Source organism: Aotus nancymaae, unplaced genomic scaffold, assembly GCF_030222135.1.
Source record: "Aotus nancymaae isolate 86718 unplaced genomic scaffold, 86718_ANA_hifiasm-v0.15.2.pri h1tg000008l, whole genome shotgun sequence".
NCBI classification, from domain to species: Eukaryota; Metazoa; Chordata; class Mammalia; order Primates; family Aotidae; genus Aotus; species Aotus nancymaae.
In genome coordinates, this window is record NW_026988419.1 from 38,960,881 (window position 1) to 38,982,559 (window position 21,679).

The window sequence follows — 21,679 nt, forward strand, 5'->3', positions numbered from 1 at the left end:
CTGCTGCAGGACTGCTGGAGGTCCACTCCAGACCCTGCTTGCCTGGGGATCACCGATGGTGGCTGCAGAACAGTAAGGGTTGCTGCCAGTTTCTTCTTCTGTTATGTTTGTCCCAGAAGGGTATCCACCAGATGTCAGCCTCAGCTCTCCTTTATGAGGTGTCTCTTTGTATATACAGGGGTGGGGGAGCTGCTTAAGGAGACAATCTGTTCCTTATTAGAACTTAAGTGCTGTGATGGGAGCTCTGTTGTTCTGTTCAGAGCAGCTGAGATGTACATTAAAGTCTGCTGCACTGGAATTCATAATTGACTCTTTTTCCAGGTGCTCTGTCCTGGGATTGTGGGGCTTTATTTATTAGTTCCTGATATGCTGCTGCTTTTTTTCAGAGATGCCCTGCCCAGCAAGGAGATAGTCTAATCACAGTCTGCCAGCAGAGGCATTGCTGAGCTGTTGTGGGCTCTGCCTAGCTGCTGTGTAAACTTCCTTGTGGTTTTGTTTACTGAGGTACAGTTAGAACTGCCTCTGTAATGGCAGGCTACCTGAGTAATGGTGGACTTCCTCAGTAATGGCTCAGTAGTGGTGGACTGCCTCAGTAATAATGGATGCCCTTCCCTCCACAGAGCTGGACTGTCCTGGGTCCAGATGCACTTGCTGCAAAACTCTCAATCCAGAGAGTTTAGATTGCTACTCATTGTGGGGGTGGGGATCAGCTAAGCCAAATCACCTGGTTCTGTGCTTTCAGCCCCCTTTTTTTCTGTCGAATGGGTGGCTCTGTCTCCCTGGCAGTCCAGGCACCAGTGTAAATGGCCACACAGATTTGTGTGAGTTTTTATGTGGAAATTCAGGGTGCCAACTGAAATAGCTGTGCTATAAACTCGTGGTGCTTTTCGGCCTGGGAATCTTCTGGTCTGTGGGAAGTAAAATCTCATTTGGAAATGTGGTGATTACTCACCCTCTGTGTTGCTCTCTCTGGGAACTGCACTCCAGAGCTGTTCCTTTTCAGCCATCTTGCCAATGCCCATCTCTCTCTTTTATTCCTCTCTCTCTTGTTTGAAAGTTCCTGATGTTATGCCTTCTTCCTCTGTAATATGCTATTGAGTATAACACACTTAATAAAATCAGGAAATTAACATTTTTGTGGTATTATTGTCTAATCTAAAGGCATTTTTCAAGTTTTGGCAATTGTCCCAATAATGCAATTTATAGAAAGAAAATTTTGGATCATGCATTGCATTTAGTTTTTATGTCTCTTTAGTCTCTTACTTTCGGATATTACCTTTTGCTTTGGGAGAACAGTTCAAAAACTGTGAATAAAATGCACCTCAATTTGAGTTGTCTGATGTTTCCAAATTCAGATAGTGAATATTTGTTGGGAACACCACAGAAGTGATGTGTTATTTTCAATGCTTCATGTCAGTTAGCATACCATATCAAGATGTCTCATTACTGTTTATGTTAACATAAGCACATTTTAAAGTTGCTTCTGTCTGGGTTTTCCGTTGTCTTTTGAGAAGTTACATTGAGACAATGTAAATAGTTTTGAATCTTCAAAATTTCACATACTACTTTCAGTATGCATTATGAGTTTTGCTTGCATTACTTTTGATACTGATATTGCCAATGATTATTTTTTTTTCTGTATTTATTTCTTGGCCCTCTATAAGAAAGGGCTTTAAACACACACACACACACACACACACACACACAACACACACACACACTCTCTCTCACAGGCACACAGAAAATATATTTGAATATATAAATTATATATTATGTGAAATATATTTCAAACATAATTTATTCAAAATGGTATGAAAGGATAATTAATTCAAGAGGTTATAGTACTTTACCACCCTTATTTAATTTGAGGGTGAATTGCACCATGTTTGCCATTGAGCTCCTTCATGTTGATTTCTATGTCCTTCTTGTGTCTCACTATTTTTTAGTATTTAATAAGTTTTTACATTCAGAAACAATAATATTTTTCAGGTACTACTTGTAATTTTCCTGCCCCAGCCTGAAATCAAGCATTTCTCAAAGACTCCTAAGCCCTAGAGAGATCATATTTAGAAGCCCTGATTTGGCTCTAAGACAGATCATACTTAGAGCCCTGATCTGGCTCTAATTATGTCATTGCTATTTGATTGTCATTGCTTCTATGACCCCTCAGAAGACACAACCAGGACTTAAGATCTCATGGACTGTTTTTTTTGGTTTTAACTTTTATTTTAGGTTTGGGAGTACATATGAGAATTTTTTACATAAATAAACACATGTCACAAGAATTTGTTGTAAATATTATTTCATCACCCAGGTATTAAGCCCATTACCCAATTGTTATCTTTTCTACTCCTCTCCCTCCTCCCATCCTCAACTCTCAAGCAGACCCCAGTGTCTGTTGTTTCCCTGTTTTCATAAGTTCTTATCATTGAGCTCACACTTGTAAATGAGAACAGGTGGTATTTGGTATATTGTCCCTGTGTTAGTTTGTTAAGGATAATAGCCTCCAGCTCCATCTATATTCCTACAAAAGACATCACCTCATTTTTATGACTGCATAATATTTCATAGCATGTATGGAACCACATTTTCTTTATCCAATCTGTCATTGGTGGGCATTAAAAATCAATGACATAATTTGACTTTTTAAAAATCTTCAATTATAAATTAGATTTTCTTTATGGTGTTTTCATTTCCACCACTTTCTCTAGAGACCTTTTACTTTTTTATTTCATTTCAATTTTTTTGTCAATATTCCTGCTTTTCTTGAAGGCTGTTTTATAAATTATCATTTCAACCTTTTATTCCTTGAATACCTCATCTTTATTTCTGATGTACATTAGATACAGCAGGGCTGGAAGGTATATTTCCAAAGCCGTAGAACATGATTTTTTCAAGAAGGATGAAGGATGAATTCTTTAAACCTAGGTGTTGTCACACATAGTTAAACATTTACACAGTCTACTTAAAGAAAAGCATTTAAAAAGTTAGCCACTCTTATAGATTTAACAATAAAAACATATTGAGGTCCCCCAACCCCTGTGAATGTGGCTTTTCTTGTTTGGAAACAAGCGCTTTGCAGATGATCAAGCTGAAATGAGTTCATTATGATGGATCCTAATCTTATGTACTTTGAATCCTTATAAAAATGGAACATTTCAGCATAAAGACAGACACGCATAGACACCCTACTATGTGAAAGTAAAGGCAGCAATCAAAATGGTATATATACATATAAGTCCAGGAACATGAAAGAGTACCTGAAAACTACTAGACGCTAGGAAAAAAGTGGGGAGCAGATTCTCTCACATAGCACTTGGACTCAACCCTGCTGGCTACCTAGATCTCAGACTTCTAGCTTCCAGACTAAGACAACCACTTTTTGTTGTTTTAAGCACTGAATTTTTGATACTTCATTACATATGCCTAGGAAATTAATGTACCTAAATAAGTAGGATGTTATCAAATTTCCACATTGTATTCCATATTTACGTAAGTCATAAATATTGTTAACTTTTCTCTTTCTATTTAATTTCTTTGAGAGGGTGGGAAAAATGTGATATAATTCATTATGTACTAAATAATCCAGATAAGGAAAATATCAAGCATCAATACCAGGCATTAGCATCAAAACAGAGTGCATGATAAACTAAGAGATTAAAAAGTAGGACATCATAGGACAATAGAATATATTGTACTTAGACAAAACTATCCATCTCAGAATTGAGCAATTTTTATTAAGTAAAGAAGAAATGTTTTAATGAGATAATGTAAATGCTTATCTAACTAATGAGAAAAGCTTGACAATCAAAGCGTTTAGAGAGAAGTACACAATTCCATTATTTTGAAGGTAAGTGCTTCTACATTTATTTTGGAATTTAATTTGATTTAATTAAACAAAAGTACTCTCTTGGCTCTTTGAGTATACAGGTGGGAATCAGTGAAAGTTGTTTATCATTGGGTTCAACTTATAAAATTTCTGTGGTGAGGTTGTTTCTATATTTTAAAAATGAACACTAAAAGTAGAAATCGCTGTAGAGTAAATGAAGGAAATAAAATGCACTTTAATTCCTTAGAGAGTTTTATTCCTATTATAGTATTTTTCTCATTTTTACTAAAATATAACACCTCACATAATTTAAATAAAAAGTTTTGTGTTGAAAATAATGTATCTTAAATTCACATATAAAAACTAACGTTTTAAAATTTGTTGATATATCAGAAACCTTAAAGCACCAATACATTTGCTGAAGGACTACCAAATAATAGATTTTGATAAAGAGCCAATAAGTATATTTGCCAAATTTTCTCAACATGAATGTTAGTTATTTCACACTGGCGAAAATAATTCTTAGAAGGTTCTAATATTTTTATAAGAAAGTTAATCTAAAGCTATTAAGCCATTTTATATCACTTTTAAGGAATATTATACTAATGTATAAAGTGGCATATATAAATTATTTCTTTAACTGTCAAGTGGTAAATGAAAATGAGCCATAATATTATTGTAGTAAAGCCAAATAACCTCATTAAAACTCTCTCTAAAATATAATCTACGAACAAGTTTTTTTGATAATTTCTGTGAACTAAATGGTTTCCTCAGTATCAAATACAAGTGCTTCTCAACTTGTAATGTGGTTACATCCTGATAAACCCATCATAAGTTGAAAATACCGTAAGTCAAAAGTGCATTTAATGCTGGCAACGCAGCAGACAGTCCTAGACTTACAATGATTTGACTTATAATTTACTGGCTTTAGGATCATGAAAAAACAGTAGGCATTTAGTAGAAATTGTGACCCCATTGTAACTCATAAGAAGCTTAGGGACTTACAATAAGGGTTACATCCCAATAACACACTGTCAAGTAAAAAACTGTAAGTTGAAACATGGTAATTTGAGGACGAGCTATACACCATGTTCTTAGGCCTTGCTATTGTATGAATATCTCCTCCAAACATTATGTTGAAATTTATTTGCCATTTTAACAAAATTAAGAGTTGGGACCATTAAGAGGTTGTTAGGTCATAAGGGCTCCACTGTCATAAATGGATTAATGCCATTATTATGGGGGTGGGTTTCTTTTTGTGGTGGTGAATTAGTTTAAAAGGGCCAGTTTGGTCCTTATTTTCTCTCTCTCTCTCACCACCTCACCTTCTGCCACAAATGATGCAACAAGAAGGCCCTGGGCAGATACCAGCCCCTTGATCTTGGATTTCTCATCTCCTATAACCATAAGCCAATATATTTCTGTTCGTTAAAAATAACTCAGTCTCAGGTATTCTGTTATAGCAATACAAAACTGACTACGAAGGAAATTTGTACTGAGAAGTAAGGTTGCTGCTCTAACAAATACTTGAAGATGTGCAAGCAACTTTGGAACTGAATGATAGGTGAAGGCTGGAAGAATTTGCAGTAGCAGACCAGCAAAAGACGGGATTGCAGAAACAAAACATTGAGGAGATTTTGGCGATAGCTCAGAAGAAGAAAGATGTAGAGAAAGTCTTAAACTTCTTAGAGATTACTTAAGTGGTCATGATTAGAATGTTGGTAGATATATGGGCAGGAAGAGTCATTCTGATGAGGTATCAGATGGAAAAGAAAAATAGCTTATTGGAAACTATAGTGAAATTCATCTGATTATGAAGTGGCAAGGAATTTGGCTAAATTGTGCCCATACCCTAGGGTTTTATGGAAAACAGAATTTGAAAGCCATGAGCTAGTATATCTGGCAAAAGAAAAATCTAAGCAGCAAAGTATTCAGGGTGCAGGTGTGGCTTCTTTTAGACAATTACAGTAAAATGCAAGAGAAATGCTAAAGATGAAATTTATAATTAAAAGGGAAGTGTAATGGAAAGATTTAGAAATTTCTCAGCCTGACCATGTAAAGAATGAGAAAGCATGTTTGGGAGAAAATACTAAGAGTGTAGCCAAGTAATCAGTTGCTAGAGTATAGTATGAATAATATGAGGACATATTTAATTCATTAAGACAATGAAAGAATGACCTGAAAGTTATTTTAGGATCTTCAAGGTAAGCTAAGGCCTGTAGGGTAAGGTTTCTAGAGAGGTGCTTGTGAGATCTCAGCCTTCACTGATACACCACTTCTCTGCTCCCTGCCTCCTGGCACAGTGCTCCTCTGCTACTCCAACCTTGGCTTGAACCAGCCAAGGTGCAGTTCAGGCTGCCACTCGAGTAAGTACAATTAATAGGTCTTGGAAGCATCCACATAGTGATAATTTTGCAGACTTACAGTATGCAAGAGCTATGGAGGCATGGCTTTCTCTACCTAGATTTCAAAGGATGTTGTGGACAGCATTGGGGCCCAGTAGAAACTTATTGGAGGGGTAGAGGTGCCACAGAGTTCACAGGAGAGTAATGCCTAATGGAGCTATGGAGGCAGGCCTGCCTCTGAGACCCCATAACTGTAGAGCTACCAGTATGCAACTCCAGCTTGGGAGAACTATAGGCTGAAACTCCTATCCATGACAGCTGCTGCATTAGCTAAGCTCAGCAAAGGAATGGGGCTGTCTGAAGGCTTGGGGGCCCAACCCACCCCACCCCTGCCCCAACACCTGGAAAGCAGAACATTAAGTCTAGGAAGATTATTCTGGTACTTTAATATTTGCTGTTGTTTTCTCTGTTGGATTTGGATTTTGGACTGAGTCAGGATTTTTTTTTTCCTATGGCTCTTGTTGGAATGAGAATATCTATCCCGTGTCTCTGTACATTGTATTTTTGAAGTAAATAGCTTGTTTAATTTTACAGACCCATAGCTGAAGGGAGAGTTGCCTCAGGATGTACTGTGCTTTGAGTTCATCTATATCTGATTTAGATGATACTCTGGACTTTTGAAGTTTTCAGTTAATGCTAGAATGAATTAAGACTTTTGGGGCTATTGCAATGGAATGAAAGTATATTGTATTTGAAAAGGACATGAGTTTTGGAGAGGCAGGACAAAATAATACAGTTTGAATGTCACCTCCAAAATTTATGTCAAAATTTAATTCCCATTGTAACAGTGTTAAGAGATAAGACTGTTAAGAGGTGATTAGGCATGAGAGCTCCATCTTCATAATGAATTAATATTGTTATGACAGGATTGGGTTCATTATCTAGTCTCTGATATTCTGTTATAGCAGCACAAAACAGATAAGACAGGCCTTATGCTTCTATGTTTTCTATTGTCTTACTCGTGAATAAGCTCCTCCTTTTCTAGTTACTTGTCAGATATCTCTTATTTAATTGGTTTGATGCTTAACTTTTACTTTTTAAAACACTTTTCTGATTTCCTCCACTCCTATATACACAAGCAGAGCAAACTACTCAATATTCTGAGTGCCCATTATATTCTGCTTATACCTTGTTTGTAATATTTGTATTATAACCATCCACAAACATATCTTCTTCCATCATAAATGTATTTTCAGCATAAAGAATTTTATCCAGATTATCTTCTTATTCTTAAAATGTATCATAGTGCTTGGTGCACGAGTCCGTAGAAGGATGTTTACCAATCAAATAATAAAGTCATGTTTTTGTTACATATTAGCCAAAGGTCACAGGTTATTATATGTACCTTACTCATCCTCACCACCAAACTATCAGTGTTATAATTCTTCATGGATAGGTCATTTGTTTGTCTTGGCTTTCCCAAGACAGTCATGGTTTATATTTCTTGTTCTGGAATTCTGTTTGGCTGAGGTTTTCCCAGATTTATCATTTTTAAAATAAATAATATCATTAACACTTATATTAATATAAGTTAAATAAGTTGACTTAAACTGTAAATACATGTTTAAATTTGTGTTTTTTGTATTTCCAGTTTAAGTCATGGTCTCATTTAGTAGTACATGAGATACAGTGCAGTGAATAGTTTCTCAGTTTAACCAGTTGTTACATCTGAAAGTTGAGCAACAAAAATGTATTTCTCCTTCTATCTTCTAGGAAAAGCAATCAACGCCTCAATTTTAGGAACAACATGCTGATAAAATGAAATGTGCTCTGGCAAAGATCAGTTAAAAGAGCTGACTTTTTCTAGTGTGTGGGATTGGGAAGTACCGGATGGTGTTGCTTCTGCTGGCAACTTGATTTACTACTCTGTTGCAGTCAGTTGTACCATGACCTTTCATGGCCAGTGCTTGGTGCTTAGTTCAAAAGATCTTCTCTATATATTTCCACAACATCTGAGATTTATTCCAAATAGACAGGCTCTAGAAATGCACCTTTTAATGTGCTGTTTGGTTGGGGTCATGCCTTCCTCTGGAAGAATTTGGGGCCAAATTTCTATTAAGACCCCATAAACTGACCTTAAATAGTAGGTGAAGGAAGAACACATACAAGGTAGCAATAAAAATATCAACTACTCTGAGACCCTGAAGTGTCCTTGATGTTCTATAAATATTAGTTTTCTTTTCCTTGTTTAGGTGTGCTCTCAAAATCATTTTTAGTCACTGAGATAGTCACACAGGTCAAATTTTCGGAAGAGTTCAATTCAAGATCTAATACCATCCTTTTCTTATTAATGTTTCAATAACAAAACACCTTTTAACAGCCTCAATGGCTGTTCTCATTTCCTCTGGGGTTCCACAGGCATTATTACTATTGCGGACATTTGGAAAAGGAAAGTATACTTTAATCATGTTCTCTGAAAGTTTATAAATGTAACACTTTGGGATATTACATCATTTATTGCATTGAATGAATATTACATACTAATAAATGAGAACTTATTAAAAGATCAAATGAGGGTAGTTAGGTGGAAAAGGATTAATAAAAATACTAAATTATTAAATAATATCTTATTTTCACCTGAGAGTGGCTGTTTAATACCTGAAAAAACTAGAGGATGCTTATTATTTATATTGTCTTTGCTATTCTTGAGAAAAGTTTGATTGAGAATGATAAACTCAGGAGGATGCTCTACTGACCCCTAACTCAGTGCCAGACTTCAAGTTACAGAAAACCAGAGGATTTGCTAAGAAACAACAAGGAAATGCTGCTAGTTTTCTTCTCATAGTTTCCTTTTTATATACTTTTTTTTTAATCTTTGGAGAAACATTTGTAGTTCTGCTGCCTGTAAAAGTGATGTTTGAATGTATTCTGCAAACTTGCAAAGCTAGTAACTCATAAAATATTCCTAAAGTTGGCAAGTTTCATAAGATGAAAGGTTCACACAACTCTAACAAGTAACTCAAAAGGAGACTGGTGTAGCAGGCACTGATACAGCAGTTTAAACCTCATTCTGCATATGGGACTGCAGTTTGAATTCTTATTATGAACCAGGGAAGATAATGGAGCTACCACATTGATCCTTCATTGGTGTGTTTAACAGTAATAAACATTTCAGTGAAATAATTAAAAATATGAACAAAACACAGCTTTAGCCTTTCCTCTTAATTTTTTTCCTTAAAGGAAAATTAAAATTTGTTCTATAAAGAGAATTTTCACATTTATATTTAGCTCTTTTTGCTCTAGTTTGAAAAATGGATCTCTAGCTTCTGCCAGCACATGTAACAGAGGAGAATGATTACAACATGCAGGTGTCCCTGATTGGTTGGAATTGAAAGCTGCACAGATTGACTTGGAGGCCTGAACCCATCTCTCTATCTTCTAATCCCAGTTGTTTCTGTCAAATGCCAGTAGAGAACAATCATATCTGTTTTGACTGACAGCATAGCTAACAAGGAAGTTAGTTGTCATATCATTGGTATTTAGATAAAGTTATGAATATACAGTCATGTGTCACTTAACAATTGGTATATGCAATCTGAGAAATGGTTTGTTAGGCAATTTTGTTGTTGTGCAAACATTACAGAGTGTATATACAGAAACCTAGATGGTACAGCCTACAGTACAACGAAGCTATATGATATAGTCTATTGCTTCTGGGCTACAAACTTGTACAACTGTAGGCAGCTGTAATGCAATGGTAAGTATTGATATATATAAACATATCTAAACATAGAAAAGGTACAGTAAAAATACACTGTTATAATCTTATGGGACCACTGCCATATACGCAGTCCATCACAGACTGAAAAGCTTTTATGTAGTGCATGAATATAACATTTAATTTCTCTGGGCATATATATTTTTAAAACTAGTTATAACCACATTTTAGCAAATTAAATAGATCTACTGTTAAGAATTTATTTTTATTCATAATTTTCCAAACTACTTTGAAGTAGTATCCTAAATAAGGAAAGGAAGTAAATGAATAAAATCTCATATCTAATGAATGCACACTAAGAAATATGGCATAAGACTTTTAAAATACTTAAAAATAATTATAATCCTTTGTAGATAGTATGTAACAGTCTAATATGGTAGACTGTGTCTTCATATATTGAGTATATAGAAGCTCTGTTAATATATATTTACATAAGCAATATAAAGTTTTCCATTTCACTTTGAAAATGTACCAGCTGGACTACCATGGCTAGTATCCATCTCTATCTTCTGCTCTACACCTTCTGGACTTCTCACTTCACTTAATGGAAGTGAGGCAAGATACTGTAGTTAAAGCCTTAAGATGAGTTTTATGTAAAAAAGATGGAACACAAATCAGCCGATAAAGTCTCAAAGTAAAGATGTTATCTTTACATCATAAAACGTCTGTATATATTTTAAGTTATAAAGCAACTTTTTTTTTTTTTTTTTTTTTTTTGAGACGGAGTTTCGCTCTTGATACCCAGGCTGGAGCGCAATGGCGCGATCTCGGCTCACCGCAATCTCCGCCTCCTGGGTTCAGGCAATTCTCCTGCCTCAGCCTCCTGAGTAGCTGGGATTACAGGCACACGCCACCATGCCCAGCTAATTTTTTGTATTTTTAGTAGAGACGGGGTTTCACCATGTTGACCAGGATGGTCTCGATCTCTTGACCTCGTGATCCACCCGCCTCGGCCTCCCAAAGTGCTGGGATTACAGGCTTGAGCCACCGCGCCCGGCCAAAGCAACTTTTAATGAATGTCTACATTGTTTGCTGTTTTATGGTTTATTTAACCTAGTTTTTCAGTTGGCTAATCAAATAATTATCCCAATCACATAAGATATAAAGCCTTCTTGTATAGAAGTATTATATATTCAACATAAAATATAGATATTTTTGATTCTAGCATAGTAATATTGACAATTATGTTTTGATCTTAGAATATTTTAAACATGGATCTTTAGTTCTTTAATTTAGAAATGCTCTAACTTAGAAACAAAACACATGGAAAATTACAAGTTCAAATAGAAAGAGAGCAAAAAAGACTGACCTTGTATTTGCTAAGTTTTTAGAGGTATATTAAAATCTCTACCTGACATTGCCCACTGACTTGATTGATACTTTCCTCCCAGAATTTGATGTGAAAAAAAATTCTACAATTAAAGACTGATGTTGTTGTTTTGCAAGTATTTCTTTAATAAATAATCAATCTGTCAATACCTCTATGAGGAATTATCTTAGTTTCATACTATTTCCTTTTTATATTTTATACTTTACTGTGCAACATTTTATTAATATTTGTTAATATATACAAGTGAGAAGGTAAAATGGAGGCCCTGAGGTTCAGGACCTGGACTGGGCCTCTCAGCTAGGTCTTTCAATCTCCTGTTGAACATAAACTATTTCACAGAACCCTAAAATAAAATAAGACCACTCAGTGACCATGATGGACAATGACAAAAACAAAAACAATCCTTAATTTTATCTGAGCATAAACAAAATAGGAATGTTGTCCAAGTCACAACGTACCAGATACACTCCAATACCAGACACAAGTGACCCTTGTATCTTTAGCAGTTACCTTATCCTCAATTACATTAGCCTCACTGTAGTATATCATCCATATAGATAAGATTTGGTGACATACCCAATCATAAAATTGCTTCCATTTCCTGTAACAGACAATCCAGGGAAGTCTTGCTTCCTTAATTTATTCCCCAAATAACTAAATCCCAAATGATACAATAGGTTCTCTTAATACCCTCTTACTGAGATAACATCACCTTTCCCCATTGTGTGAGCTATTTCTTGCTGCAAACAAGAATGAACTCGGGTGTGTTCCTGGTGGCCTTTGGCTGTAAGATATGGACACAAGAAACAAAAAGTAGATTATAAGTGTTTAAAGACTTTACTGTGATGAGGGAAGGTATTAAGCTAAAGTTCTGGAAGAATATAATGCAGGAAGATAAAGATAATAGGAATCAAAGATCAAGTTTTCTCTGCTCCTAGAATTTTACGTAGCTTCACACTAGAGAGTGTTGTAACTTATTGATTAAATTATCCAATTCAGTAAAAGTATGCTGAATAGAAGCAGGAAAGCTGTTTCTGTATGCTCAGTTTAAATTACAATTACGTTTCCAGCTGGAGATCTACAAAATATAGTAGAACCCTCACAGGGATGGTATTTGCCTTATTCTATTTTAGGATTCCATAGCAATATCACCTTATAGTAACAGCTGTTTGTAGCACTGGGATTGGTATGAAATTTTCTTCTACTGCCTGGCAAGTTGAAAAGCTATAAAATATTTTCAGTTCATTTCAGGTTCAGGTATCCCTAGGAGCAATTATCTTCATGCAATCAGAAGGGAAGGTAGTAAGATTGCAAAACAGAGATTAACTAACTTAATGCAAACTGCTGTTGGTTGAAAACTCCAACTGGGACTTTATTGCCAGACGTAAGACATTAGAAGATCAAGAGCTAAATTAACCAGAGTAAACATCCTGAGGTACAAAACTAGTGCCAGCACTCACTTAGTGCTATCAATAAGACAAGTGAGTTGACAGAGGGGCTGAAGAAAGACATCAGTAAATATGGATAAATTCCGTACCTTTATATGTTGATGAACATGATTTGAAAAAAAAAGTCAGAATCATAAATTCAGTCATAAATATGGAGAATAAAATTTTTGGAAGGTTGATGCTCTTATTAGAAAATAAATAGCTATATTAGGATTAATATTACATATTTGAGTACCAATATAAGAACCCCATGAAAGGTGTTAAAATAATGAAAGTAATGCTGGTTTAATAATCAGACATTGAAAACTTAGATCCTCAGTGGCATTATTTATTAAAACAAACACATAAAAACACACATTTTCCTTCTCCTTCCCTTACTGTACTTTTTAAATCTTAAATTCTCGGTTAAAAAATATGTTGTTATAATATACATTTCAAAATATTAAAAATTATAATTTTATACTTAATGACTTTTTTTCAAATAGAACTGACCTATATAGACAGCACTCAGATCAAAAGGCAATGTTACCATCATCCTAGTTCCTGTCTAGAAACTATTTTAATGTCTACAATCAAATTATATTCTTTACAAAAAAGGTATCCTCTGCCAAAACTGAGATAGGTAACTGTAATTGTTGTTGTTATTATTATTATTTGTAGTAGTAGTAGTGGTAGTGTAATATATAATGTCTTAGCTCCTTGGCATGTTTAAATAGAAATATCATAGAATAATAAAATTTCAAGCACTTGAATTTTAGTCTTTCAAAAACTGTTTTTAGGTGAAGTTTTCCCCCAAATTATAGTCTGTCATAATAAGTTTGAATTTTGTCTATAGCAAAGAAAGCCATTGAAGCAATTTCTGCCCAGAAGGGCATGAGGGCACTTTTGTTTTGAAAAAATAAGACATTGGGGGATGTAGATGATAAGTTCTTAAGAAGAAAATAGGATCGTAGTACAGAAAACCAGTTTAGAAGCTAAGGAATTGATCTAGCAAATAAATTACAAAATTTAAAGATATCTGAATAAGTTTGAATGTAATGGAAAGTATTTAGCAATAAATGAAAATAATCATTTTTAAATGACTAGTTTAATATGAAGATGTGGTAGAGAAAAGAGTTACAGTCTCAAGTTCTTGTTTGATGGATGTTCATATTATTAATGTCAAAAAATATAAGGAATATGGAAGAGCTAAAGGCTCATATATTTGGCTAGTTCTCAGTCAGACTGATTTTATACCAAAATAAGTTTCATGAAAAAGAGAAAGTACTAACAATAGTATATATTAATTCTTTAATCTCTTGCCAAATAAATATTGAAAATTTACAAATAGTATTTTTCATTTGGTTGTTAAATAGGCATATCCAACTTAATATTTCCAACCTGAGATTCTGATTCTCCCTCAAACCATCGCCTCTTTTATATCCCCACTCAGTTATTGCTGATGTATATTGATGGGGTAGGATTTACCACAACACTTCTAGGTTGTTCAGATCAAAAATACTGAAATAATCTTTAACTTGACTCTTTCTCACTACCTGTATCTGTTTCATCTATAAATCCTTTTTTACTGAACCTTTAATATATACCCAGGATTCCACATTGTCACCCCACCGATTGCTACCATACTGCTTTGTCACCATCCTAGCTCCTCTGGATTATTGAAATAACCTCATAACTTGCCTTCCTATTTCTGCCCTTGATGCACTTTCATTTTATTTGCCATATGGTAACAAAGGTGATTATGTTAAAACATATCATATTATGTAACTTCTCAGTTTGGAACCTTCTATTTTCTTCCTATCACATTTAGAGTTGAAGCCAAATTTCTTGCTTAAAGTGAAAAGGCCTACATTACATTCTTCTGTGTGAATTTCTCCTTTATTCTTTCATCACAGTCACACAGGCATGCTTGCTGCTTCTCAAACAAAGCTGGGATGCCCTCACTGCAGGACCCTCAAACTTGATTTTTTTTTCGTGTATGGATTTTTTTTTTTTCATTTATAGAAAAATAGAAACGTATTTCTCACAGTTTTGGAGACTGGGAATTCCAAGATCTAGGTGTTGGCAATTGGTGTCTGATGAGGGCTTTCTTGCTGTGTCCTCATGCAGTGGAAGGCAGAACAGCGAAAAGAGAGTGAATTCCTGCCAGCAGCCTCCTTTATAAGTCTGACTGGAGTATTTAAAAACAAACAAATGAACAAACAATAAAAAACTGTTAATTCTCTCAGTTCTTTCAGGTCTTTACAGAGTTATTTTCTATGTAAAGCTTTCCTTGCTCACTTATGTAACATTGCACCAATCCTTAACCACTTCACTTCCTCCTTCCTCACTTTATTTGTCCCTCATAGGATTTAATAATAACTGACCCATTTTGTATACATTATTTTTATTTTCACACACACACACACAAATATTTGTAAGCAAGGATTATTGTCTCTTGTCACAACTGCATCTGAAACATCTAAATATATTTAGTGTATGTGTGTTTAATATATAGATATAAATATATTTGGTGTATATACATTTAATGTATAGATAATTAAAATTAAGTAAGCAATAAAATATGGCATTTTTGTTAAAAATTTATGCCTATACTTAGTGAATATTAATCACTATTTAAACAGATTTGGAGCTATATTTAGTAAATCTTAAGAGTATGAAACCTTCAATATTAATATCACTGAACTTTAAGTAATTGCTGTAAGGACCTACAAGCATACACCCATGCAGTGTACAAATATTAAGTCCCTGGTTTTGATATTGTACTATAGTTATAAAAAATGTAGTCATTGGAGAAAATTAGGTGAAGAGTATGCAGGTTGAATCCACGCTTTTTTCAAAGTGAAAAGTTTAAAAAGTATATTAGGCAGCTCTAACTTTTACTTGATAAGTTAGGCTTAATTAGTTTGTATTTATCAGAGAAATGTCATCTTTTTCTAGTTTGCTTAATTCTTAGTTGAAAAATAACAAATAATTTTGTTGCAGAGGAAAATTCCTAATGCATTCTTCTACTCTCCTTGTTTAAAACTATCATGACAATCACATTGAAAAATTCTACATAACAAAAATCTCTTATCAGGAAAATATATTTGAGACACATACACATTGACCGTGTCATCATCAAGATTTTGAAGAGGCTGCTTATCATAAAACATGCACTTTTTGCTTAAGCACTCCAAAGGTATTTATGTTTGTACACTTTAAACATTTTGATTGCTAAGTCCTTTAAATTTTCAAAATGTAAGTACCTATTTCAAATATTTTTATATAGGCTGAAACTGATTATATTTATATCATAAAACAATAAATTAGTTGTTTCTTGGGTATCTAGGACTAAATATTTTTAGATGACTTTTAATTCCTTGGCCACACGTTTCAATATTTTTTCTTTTGATTGTTCTAATTTTCTTCTATTGTAGTCACATTCTCTCTTCTTTTCCTCTACTGTTTCCAATGATTATTGACCACAGAAGGAATACTTTGTAACTTCCCTTATTAAATAATGTCTGTTATTTTTTCTCTTTAAGAAGGTGAATGCTTCATTTATCTTCATCAAAATTATATGAACTGGAATGACATTTATTTGTCACATGTCTCTGTAACCTGACATGGCTCAATTTTTCTTTCTCTTTCCTTATTTTGAAATTATTTTTGAGAATTTAAGGTCAGTTTTTGTAGATGGTCCCTCAATCTGGATTTATATGATTTTTTTCATGATATTTATTTTATATATTTCTAGTGAGAATGCTCTGGAAGTGATTTTTTTCTTTTGTTTTCAGTAAATGAAATCAAGAGGAATATAATACTGATTTTTCTCAGTACTAGTGATGCTAAATATCATGTTTTTAAGGTGGTGTCTATAGGTTTCTCTATTTGAAAGTTATGACTTTTAACTTTTGGATTTATAAGAAAAAATAGGGATGTATTTTGAAACTGCTAGAAAAGCTTGATACTCATCAAATATTTACCAACAATTATTATTAGCAACCATTGAGAATTTTCTGATTCCACTTGTATCTATTCATGTCTGTATTTCATATATATATATAATTGCATTTTAGGTTTTGAGATACATGTGAAGAACATGCAGGATTGTTGCATAGGAACATACATGGCAATGTGGTTTGCTGCCTTCCTCCCAATAACCTATATCTAGCATTTCTCTCCATGTTATCCCTCCCTACCTCCCCACCTCCCACTGTCCCTCCCTTAGTTCACCCCAACAGACCTCAGTGTGTGATGCTCCCCACCCTGTGTCCATGTGTTCTCATTGTTCAAAATCCATCTATGAGTGAGAACATACAGTGTTTGATTTTCTATTCTTGTGTCAGTTTGCTGAGAATGATGGTTTCCAGGTTCATCCTTGTCCCTACAAAGAACATGAACTCATCGTTTTTTATGGCAGCATAGTATTCCATGGTGTATATGTGCCACATTTTCCCTGTCCAGTCTATCATTGATGGGCATTTGGGTTGGTTCCAGGTCTTTGCTATTGTAAACAGTGCTGCAATGAACATTCATGTGCATGTGTCCTTATAGTAGAATGATTTATAATCTTTTGAATATATATCCAGTAATGGGATTGCTGGGTATATGGAATTTCTATTTCTAGGTCCTTGAGGAATCGCCACACTGTCTTCCACAATGGTTGAACTAATTTACACTCCCACCAACAGTGTAAAAGTGTTCCTATTTCTCCACATTCTCTCCAGCATCTGTTGTCTCCAGATTTTTTAATGATCGCCATTCTAACTGGCGTGAGATGGTATCTCAATGTAGTTTTGATTTGCATTTCTCTAATGACCATTGACGATGAGCATTTTTTCATATGTTTGTTGGCCTCATTGATGTCTTCTTTTGAAAAGTGTCTGTTCATATCCTTTCCCCACTTTTGAATGGGCTTGTTTTTTCTTGTAAATCTGTTTTAGTTCTTTGTAGATTCTGGATATTAGCCCTTTGTCAGATGGGTAGATTGCAAAGTTTTTCCCATTCTGTTGGTTGCCAATTCACTCTAATGATTGTTTCTTTTGCTGTGCAGAAGCTGTGGAGTTTGATTAGGTCCCGTTTGTCTTTTTTGTCTTTTGTTGCCAATGCTTTTGGTGTTTTAGTCATGAAGTCCTTGTTTAATGCCTATGTCCTGAATGGTTTTGCCTAGATTTTCTTCTAGAGTTTTTATGGTGTTAGGTCTTATGTTTAAGTCTGTAATCCATCTGGAGTTATTTTTAGTGTAAGGTGTCAGGAAGGGGTCCAGTTTCTGCTTTCTGCACATGGCTAGCCAGTTTCCCCAACACTATTTATTAAGCAGGGAATCCTTTCCCCATTGCTTTTTTTGTCAGATTTTTCAAAGATCAGATGGTTGTAGATATGTGTCGTTGCTTCTGAGGCCTCTGTTCTGTTCCATTGGTCTATATCTCTGTTTTGTTACCAGTACCATGCTGTTTTGATTACTGTAGACTTGTGGTATAGTTTGAAGTCAGGTAGTGTGATGCCTCCAGCTTTGTTCTTTTTGCTTATAATTGACTTGGCTATGTGGGCTCGCTTTTGGTTCCATATGAAGTTTAAGGTGGTTTTTTCCAGTTCTGTGAAGAAGGTCATTGGTAGCTTGATGGGGATAGTGTTGAATCTATAAATCACTTTGGGCAGTATGGCCATTTTCACAATATTGATTCTTCCTAACCATGAGAATGGAATGTTTCTCCATCTGTTTGTGTCCCCTCTTATTTCATTGAGCAATGGTTTGTAGTTCTCCTTAAAGAGGTCCTTTACATCCTTTGTTAGTTGTATTCCTAGGTATTTTATTCTCTTTGTAGCATTTGTGAATGGCAGTTTGTTCTTGATTTCACTCTCTTTAAGTCTGCTATTGGTGTATTATGTTAAAAACTCTCAATAAACTAGGTATTGATGGAATGTATCTCAAAATAATAAAACCTATTCAAGACAAACCCCTACTGGAAGCATTCCTTTTGAAATCTGGCACTAGACAAGGATGCCCTCTCTCACCACTCTTATTCAATATAGTATTGGAAGTTCTAGCTGGAGCAATCAGGCAAGAAAAAGAAATAAAGGGTATTCAATTAGGAAAGGAGGAAGTCAAATTGTCTCTACTTGCAGATGACATGATTGTATATTTAGAGGACCCCATTGTCTCAGGCTAAAATCTCCTGTAACTGATAAGCAACTTCAGCAAAGCCTCAGGATACAAAATCAATGTGCAAAAATCATGTAATTTCTATAGCTTTGTGGATATAAACATAGCTATCTTCCTGTCATAAGGAAGAGCACTTTTTCTTTACCTGTTTCTTTGTATATTAGTTTGAATTCATGAATTATCATTTTATTCAGTATGTTAAAATCAATTAGTCTATTCCAATATGGAAATTTTCTATTGATGTATCTGTCTGTCAGTAGTGACATGCCTATTTATGTCTACTGAACCGTGGAAACAAAAATCAGAGGTTTTAGTATTTCAGGAGAGTAATGTTTCATATGTTATATATTCCTTGAAACATGTGAGTGACCACATATTTTGACAGTGGAATATATGAATATTCAAATTAAATATGATTATAAAGACTATAGATGGCATCCTACTCAACTCAAATCAGATTTATCATTAAAAAATTACATTTTGGATTTCAAAGATAGTAATTTAGAATTTTGAATAAAGCATTATGAACCTCTGCCTGGTTCTCCTTCTATTTTAAATACTGTATTATTTTATATTTATAAAATGCATACTATGTTTATATTGTATACTGTTCAGGCTAACTGTAAAATCTAGAGCTTCAATATGATTTTGAAATTGTCTTAGGAGTTAGAGAAATTACGTTAGTCTTCAATTATATGTTAATTAAAAATGCATTCAATTAAAAAGCATTCAGGAAAATTTTTAAGTAAATTTTGGAGACTAAGTTAACATCTATGGAAACCAAAGAAAATTATTCTTATACTTACGAATATTTGCTTCATGTATAAAAATTTTATTTAGATGTTCATGACATCTAGTAAGTTGTGCCATGGTACAGTATGAATACCATCCTGGAGATTTTGTTCTTTATATAAGATTATACAAACTTGTAAAAATTACCTATTAACTAACTAAAAATTTTATGCCAGGTGGTTCATGCAAATCTGATAATTCTATATTAAAAATTTATTTGAAGAAATTCTCTTTCTCCAGAAAATTTTATAGCCATGAAAGTAATCATAAAGCAAGGTGTACTAGGGGATATGCTAGGTCACCTGAAATTAATTGCAGGACCAGTAAGTAGGTTACTCTCTAGTTTAAAGATAAAACTTGATAGTCTTTCTCTCCATTGCCCTGCTTTTGAGTGAGATGATAGGCTACTGTATGAAAACACTGCAACCAGAGGAATGGAAAAGTTGCGTTGCCAGGGAAACCTCTTTCAGGAGTTCTGTGGTCCTCATGTGGTGCTCCTTTTTTCCTTAGAACAGTAGTTCCTTGATGGTACAAGAAAAAGATCAAGACTAACATGTGAACATGAAATAGGAATGTATTTTATATAAAATATCAGTACCCTACATCAATCTATTGCTACTTTACGGTCACTAATAGTATGTAAAATAACTTATTAAAAGGAAAAATTAGATCCTTCATCTTTGTGTATATGATTTAATTTCATTGTTGCCCTCAAGGCTTCCATTAAATGTGTCATGTGTTAGATATATGAAGTTTAAATTGATATAGAGCTATTATGATTTCTACCTTTTCTGTTTTTAGTGGCCTACTGTGCCAATGCATTATCTATAATAGTTCCTCATACATTCATTTTAATTTATTCCTGGAAAAAAGAACACCTACATGGTTTGTCTAAAAGCATTATTTTCCTGGGATTAAAAGGACTGCCATTTTTACATGCCCAGCTGAAATGAAAATGAATAAAAATGAGAGCTATTTTCATTTTCCAAACATGGCCTTTGAAGTTTTCAAAGTGAACCTTGATAGAGAATAAGGCCAGATAAAAATGTTACTACAGCTCTGGCCTCAGGAAGAGAAAAATCAAAACAGAAATTTCCCATGGTGATTCCCTTTCCAGGGAACTGATCATTAAACCATCATGCTGTTTGACATTCTTTACAGAAGTATGGCATTGCTTCGACTGGAGTTTAATTTCAGGAATTACCTTTTCTTATTTTTTAATATTGTGACTTTAAAAGAAATAAAATAAGAACATTCTACCCATCATGATGAGTGCCCTCTGTACACAGGAAAATATGATTTCCTCTTAAATCCCAAAGGAATAAATCTAGATTTGAAACCACCAGAGAGCTATATACTTGAATGGCAATGTCTTGGCCCTTACAGAGTTGTTTTTTCTAAATTTCAGTTGAGCATTTTACCACCTCTTTACCTTCTGGACATTAAAAAAAAAAAAATCGTAAGAACCTCACTAGCTTTCCTTTTGTGTAGATGTTATTGAGAACATCAATCAATGTATGGAATAGCTTCCTCTTTACAGTATCCCCCAAGGAGAAATTCCTCTCAAGCCTCAGTATCAGCAGAAAGTATGTATCTTTTAAACAACTGGCTCCTATCCCTCCTCACTTCCCTAATGTTTTAGATACTGTGTTTCTAAATTTCATTCTGATTGCTTTGACCATTAGGAAGTCTAGAGACAACATTTTAGTACATCTCTGCAACTACTCAGGACTTTATGGTAGGTATTTCTATGAGGTAATCTTAACTTTTATTTTCTTATTTCCCTTTTCATGATTTACCTTCTTCTATTGCTCAAGTGTTTTTTTAAATATTATAGTCATTTTAAATGTAAAATGCATAAAATAATTAGGTAGGTATATAAAAAAGGATGTTTTGGGTTTTGTATGTAACCAAAACTCACAATGCTTTCTTTATAATTAGTGACTGCTGCTTGGTATAATACTGATTGGATTAAATATATTTTTCTATTACAGATAGAGGGTGTGTGG

General features: G+C 34.2%; 1 long non-coding RNA gene across 4 annotated transcripts in view; it reads right to left on the reverse strand.

The window, feature by feature from the left end:
- Positions 1–21,679, reverse strand: part of LOC105718388 (uncharacterized) — a 121,421-nt gene that overhangs the window by 33,426 nt on the left and 66,316 nt on the right. For 3 of the 4 annotated variants that reach the window (XR_010341363.1, XR_010341361.1, XR_010341360.1), the window contains exons 2-3: positions 14,758–14,900; positions 953–1,091 (exon numbers count right to left, since the gene is read on the reverse strand). This is a non-coding gene — a long non-coding RNA (uncharacterized LOC105718388). The remainder of the gene's footprint in view (positions 1–952; positions 1,092–14,757; positions 14,901–21,679) is intronic. The other variant, XR_010341362.1, reaches the window with a different exon arrangement.